We start from the raw sequence: 6,850 nt of genomic DNA, 5'->3' as shown, positions 1-6,850 counted from the left end.
AGGGGCTACGGACCCCCATTTAATGGCATTTCTATCACTTGGGCCGCAATTTATATTGTAAAATATTGTAAAATCAATGTAACTCTGAGAGTGTACAAATGGTTCCATTTGTACACTCTCAGAGTTACAGACCATAAGGGTCCATTCGGTGCCTAATCTATCATTTAGCTGGGGACCCCCTGGAACTCCCTCAAGGACCCCTGGGGGTCCCCGGACCCCACTTTGAGAACCAATGATGTAGAGGACCACTATACTTACACACTTACTCCAGAGGGACACATTGCATATTGTTGCCGTCGGGCAGACCCTCTTATTTTATTATAATATACATTTAATTATCTCATTATTTTTCTACTTTTTCCGTAAATGAAATTCGTCATTCTAGTATGTCACACAAAAGTTGCCTTAATAGCAGATCTACAGCTCAAAGCTCGTCGCGGTGCGCTTTGAGCTTGTAGATCTGCTATTTTGGAATTGGAATCTTGATTTATTTTTTGATATTTTTTAATTTGAATCCTGAAAAGTATTTTCTTAATTTAATTTCAAATACATTTAGTTATACTTAAGTTAACTTTATGAACTTAAATACAAATACATTGGACATAAAGTCATTAAAGGAGTAGTTCACCCAAAAAATGTCAATTACATCTATCAATTACACACCCCATGAAGCCTTGAATTCATGGAGATTTCTTAGGTTTTGTCGCATTCCTAAGCCAATAATTTGATGATAATAATAAAGATCCTTATGTATCCGGTAGGAGACTCTTTGTGTCTCCTACCGGATAGACCGTTGGTAATCAAATTATTGTCTTAGGAATGCGACAAAAACAAAAAAATCTCCATGAATTCAAGGCTTCATGGGGTGTGTAATTGATAGAAAATAAGAATTGTTTTGGGTGAACTACTCCTTTAAACTGATAGTATAGACTGAAGTCATTAAAGCGGGTGATGATTGCATGTTTGGAATCATAACAGCTGAAATCAATAATATATCACTATTAACCTGCGGGCCGCATTAAGGTGGGGGCCGCATGTGGCCCCCGGGCCGCCGCTTGCCCATGTATGCTATAGCAGTGGTTCTCAAACTTTTTCATGTCAAGGACCCCAAAATAGACGCTTATTACCCCACGGACCCCCATTTGAAAAGATAAGCCAGGGACCCCAATAAGAGAAGGTTTTTATGGCTCTCTAGCAGTGATTCTCATCCATTTTAATTTCAAGGACCCCCATTTTGACATGCATTAGGGCTACGGACCCCCATTTAATGGCATTTATACCTCTGGGACCCCAATTCATATTGTAAAATCAATGTTAATTTAACTCTGAGAGTGTACAAATGGAACCAAATGGACCCGTTAGGGTCCATTTGGTTCCATTTGTACACTCTCAGAGTTACAGACCCATAAGGGTCCATTTGGTTCCTGTCCATCATTTAGCTGGGGACCCCCTGGAACCCCCTCAAGTACCCCTAGGGGTCTCCGGACCCCACTTTGAGAACCAATGTGCTATAGTGTCAAGTATACGTTTGTTGTTGTCGGGCAGGAACCTCGTGTCCTATTTGATCAAACTACAGCGTGGCATAAAAGCATCAACAGTAGCAGATCTACAAGCTTGAAACGCACAAAGCAACATGTTTAGAGCTTGTAGATCTGCTGCTTTTGCCATTTTTGAATCGTGAAAAGTAACAGTTTTGTGACATTCTGAGGTTTCCTCCTGATAGACCATATTATAGTTTCATCTTAGCATTGGATCAAGACTCAGTCTTGTTATGGGTTTTGATATGGATATTTACTTTAGATTACTTATTCTCCTGCCTGAGTGTTATGTCACAACGTAGCTCTGTTTCCTCTATCCTTAGGCTTTCACACAGTGGTGGGAAAAGTACTCAAATGTTTTACTTAAGTAAAAAGTATCAATACTGCAATGTAGAAGTACTCCATTACAAGTAATTGTCCGGAATTCAAAATTGACTTGAGAATAAAAAGTACAAAAGTATTGGTATCAAAATGTACTAAAAGTACCAAAAGTAACATCACTGTATATCATTGGTTCTCAAAGTGGGGTCCGGGGACCCCCGGGGGTACTTGAGGGGGTTCCAGGGGGTCCCCAGCTAAATGATGGACAGGAACCAAATGGACCCTTATGGGTCTGAAACTCTGAGAGTGTACAAATGTAACCAAATGGACCCTAACGGGTCCATTAGGTTCCATTTGTACACTCTCAGAGTTAAATTAACATTGATTTTACAACATAAATTGGGGTCCCAGAGATAGAAATACCATTAAATGGGGGTCCGTAGCCTAATGCAGGTCAAACTGGGGGTCCTTAACATTAAAATGGTTGAGAATCACTGCTAGAGCCGTAAAAAAAAATCTTCTCTCATGGGGGTCCCTGGCTTATCTTTTCAAATGGGGGTCCGTGGGCTAATAAGTGTCAATTTTGGGGTCCTTGACATGAAAAGGTTTGAGAACAACTGCTGTATATATCATTCAATGGGTGTAAGTGGCGCTGTTGAAGGTGCAGCAGGTGAACACCGGTATTACACCCCATGTAATCCAGGAAATACAATGACGTTCATCCACAGACGGGATTAAAACACTTCTTTATTAAACTATACTGAACATTAACTGAACACTAACACCCCGTATGTACAGATACCATCTGTGGCGTTAAGATTATCACTTTATATTTACAATGCATACATAAATGTAGACGCAGGAGCCTTAAACACAGAACCACAAACTATTTGGGAAAGTGGCACTGTTACAGCAGGTGAACGCAGGTACTAGAACGGCGTTCAGACACACACGGGATTAAAACGCGTCTTTATTAAACTTTACGTAATATTACGGAACACAACAGACCCGTATGAACTGGTAACATCCGTGTCTTTGTGTTTAAACACTTTATGTGTTGGATTGGGTTCATTTATGGGGATTTATGAGCCGTTTAAAACTACCAACAAACATCAGACTCGATCACCATCAATAAACTCCCTGACCGTCTTGATCCAAAGCTTAAATAGACTATCAACGCACATATGTATGTATGGCGGGGTTAGATCTACAAACCCCCTCACAGTGAGTGTGGTTTAAGGTTTAAACTTTAGGTGACAATTTAGTTTAGTGATCATTTGGAGCAAATGTTTGTTTGATGATAGTCTTGGATCAAGACTATAATAGATTAATTTAATCGATGTATTCATTTGCATATTATATCTATGAAGTAAACGTCAAGACTCGATCAAAATGACTAGTTTGATGCGTTTTCCCCCTCGGTTATAAAACACAATATTTCACATATTTATCCATGTTTGTGTCATAATAATTCACAGTCCTACAACACCTGAAAGCTTAAATAATAATAGTGTTAATATTGGTGATAAAAACGTGTCATGTTGATATAAATCAAACATCAGTTTACCTTCTATAATATATGTATATAAATATATATATAAATACCTTCTACAGAACCGCGTGGCGCGTTATGATTGAACCAAACAATTCAAAGCAAACGGGCGTCGTGAGCCTGCGTCCATTTTAAACACGTATCACATCCGGTCTAAAGCCCCGCCTACTGGATCCGGTGTGTTGAAAACGTTCAGGACGCACCATTTCCGTTTCCGTTTTCTGACCGGATGTTCAATCTGCAGAGTGAATTGATCAGTCATCAACACTAATATAAACCATCTACACCTGTGTGTGGAGTCACAAAGATACACATTTTATACTTTGGCTTTTCAGAAATATCAGATCTACAAGCTCACAGCGCGTCACTTCGTGGCGCGCGGTGAGCTTGTAGATCTGATATTTTTTAAATGTTTTCAAAAAACCTTGAAAATGTTTGGAAAAGTTTGAATAATGTTGCATTTCTTAACATAAATCATCTCTTCTGGGGGTCCCTGGCACAACATGTTTTCAGATGGGGGTCCGTGGGCAAATGCATATATTATTAATATGAGGGTCCTTGACATGAAAAAGTTTGAGAACCACTGACTTAGACCATTCAATGGTCGGATAAAACGTGATAATGACCCATTCAGTGCATTGATAGCATCCCAATAAGGCAGTGGTTTTCAACCAGTGGTCCTTGAGGGAGTACCAGGGGGTCCCCAGAGAAATTAGTTAACATAGCGTCACAATCATTTTAACCACTTAGCTTTGGCTATTCAAAAATAGCAGATCTACAAGCTCATAGCGCTATGAGCTTGTAGATCTACTATTTTTGAAAAACCTTGGAAAAAGTGTGCATATCTTTGAATATTTATATTTTTTCAAAGCGAAAATTAACTGATATCTTTGCTTCTGGCGGTGCCTGGCACAAAACATTTTCAAATGGGGGTCCGCGGCCAAATGTATATCAATTTAGGGGTCCTTGGCATAAAAAAGGTTGAAAACCACTGGAATAAGGCATATGTGACAGGGCCTGATATCCCTGTGACAGGGCCTGACAGGGATGTTTACCTGTTTTCATAAACATAAATAATATATATATGTATGTGTGATTGTGAAACAGCTGAACACTTTATGGACATTATGTTTATAAATGATAAATATTCACACTTACTTCATAAGAAACTGTTTATGTTCTGTGTTTTCTCGTAGCATTATTATTGCGTTGGCACAGCCTGGAACAGATGCTCTGTTTGAATAAACCGTGATTTGATAATTATGTGGTTGTCATGGTAACATGTAAACATACCGGTCCAATCCTGACTGACAGACAAACAGCTGCGGGGAATTAAAGGGACATTTCACATACAATGAATGTAGTATGCATACTATAGTATGCATTCTAAATAGTATGCATAACATGTAGAACATTGGTTCTCAAAGTGGGGTCCGGGGACCCCCAGGGGTACTTGAGGGGGTTCCAGGGGGTCCCCAGCTAAATGATGGATAGGAACCAAATCAGAGTTACAGAACCATAAGGGTCCATTTGGTTCCATTTGTACACTCTCAGAGTTACATTAACATTGATTTTACAATATGAATTGGGGTCCCAGAGATAGAAATGCCATTAAATGGGGGTCCGTAGCCCTAATGCACGTCAAACTGGGGGTCCTTGAAATTAAAATGGTTGAGAATCACTGCTAGAGCCGTAAAAATCTTCTCTCATGGGGGTCCCTGGCATAGCTTTTCAAATGGGCGTCCGCGGGCTAATAAGTGTCAATTTGGGGGTCCTTGACATGAAAAAGTTTGAGAACCACTGATGTAGAATACATAACATGTAGAATGCATTCTACATGTCGTTGCTGTCGGGCAGAAACCAGCTTCAAACTCCATTTTGAAGCTTTTGCATTTCTTTTCCATAAATCAGTGCTATTGAACACCCTTACATCTGTCTGTCTGTGTGTGTGTTGGATCCTCAAACCTTCTGCTAAACCAGCTATAGGTCCACCAAAGGGGGGGTGGAGTTAGCTGCTTTCTGCCCCACAGAGATGTGGACAGAGATTAGAGATGTCCCATATGGTATACCAGTGGTTTTCAACCTTTTTCGCGTCAAGGACCCCCAAATTGACACATATTAGCCCACGGACCCCCCATTTGAAAAGATATGCCAGGGGACTCAACCATTTTGATTCCATGGGGGCCCCAGTCTACACTGTATCATCATCATTAGTGTTCATTTAAACTCAGAGAGTGTACAAATGGAACCAAATGGACCCTAACGGGTCCATTTGGTTCCATTTGTACACTCTCAGAGTTACACACATATAAGGGTCAATTTGGTTTCTAACTATTCATTTGGCTGGGGACCCCCTGGAACCCCCTCAAGGACCACTGGTGGTCCCCGGACCACTGGTTGAGAACCACTGTGGTATACTATCGGCCCATATTAACATATAAATGTAATATCGGAAAATATTGGTTTTCTGTCGTGGAATGAACACATTATGACTAATTTGATTATAAAATGCTTCATAATGTGTTAATTCCAGGACAGGAGATATGTATGTGTTGTTCCCTGACATTAGTATTGGTGATAAAAAGCATATATCGTTATCGGTTGATATCGGAATCAGAAATTAAGAGTTGGACAATATTAAATCGGCAAAAAGGCCAATATGGGAGGTTCCTACATGGTATGAAGGGGGCACGGTGGCGTAGTCGGTAGCGCTGTCGCCTCACAGCTAGAAGGTCCTGGGTTCAATTCCCGCCGGGGATTTTTAGTTAATACCCTCACAAAAACATGTAGTAATCCTGGTCTCTATATACTGCCTCCCCCTGGTCAGCCGGGGCGCCTGATGGAGGGGAAGGAACTGGTTGGAATAACGTGTTCCTTCCACATGCTACGTCCTATCAGGGAAACTCCCCCCTGTCAGGTGACATGAAGGTCAGTTGGCTCTCATGCACTGAAGGAAGCATGAGCTTCCCTAGGCTGGTGAGGGGAGTGTAGCGCCCAGGATCACTTAGAAAATTGGCACCGGGTGAAAAATAAGGGTTACAAAATCGTGGGATAAAAATTTAGAAGTACATGGTATGAAAATAAAAAGCCGTCCTCACTCAAAGCTAGTGTTTATTTACCATCATGAGAACACTTCTCTCTGTCAGGTACAAAACTTACATCCATCATTCAATGTTTCTGTTTTTGTAAATTAAAGTAGTTCAAATAGCTGATCTACAAGTTCACGACACATCGCAAACATGAGCTTGTAGATCTGTTATTTGACACACTTTTTTTTAAGTCGAAGTGGTTAGTGTGTGTGTGTGTGTGTGGGGGGGGGCTTTTATAAATATTGAACCAATGAAAAGTATTATCTTGTGACAAATGATTTTCATAAAAATAAGAGTTTTGGACGTGACAGAGACACTATATATATATATATATATATATATATATATAT

The 6,850-nt window shown here is 40.2% G+C and overlaps 1 long non-coding RNA gene across 1 annotated transcript; it reads left to right on the top strand.

Moving 5' to 3' along the window:
* The first annotated feature begins 5,963 nt into the window (after nt 1-5,963).
* On the top strand, nt 5,964-6,841 carry LOC311052535. Its single transcript, XR_014601516.1, has 2 exons — nt 5,964-6,104; nt 6,500-6,841. It is a non-coding gene; the product is annotated as an uncharacterized lncRNA (long non-coding RNA).
* The last annotated feature ends 9 nt before the right edge of the window (nt 6,842-6,850 follow it).

This window comes from Gymnoscopelus microlampas (genome assembly GCF_963454915.1).
Source record: "Gymnoscopelus microlampas genome assembly, chromosome: 9".
In the NCBI taxonomy this organism is placed as follows: domain Eukaryota; kingdom Metazoa; phylum Chordata; class Actinopteri; order Myctophiformes; family Myctophidae; genus Gymnoscopelus; species Gymnoscopelus microlampas.
The sequence above is the reverse complement of the archived record's forward strand: the minus strand, read 5'-3'. Positions and strand labels throughout refer to the sequence as shown.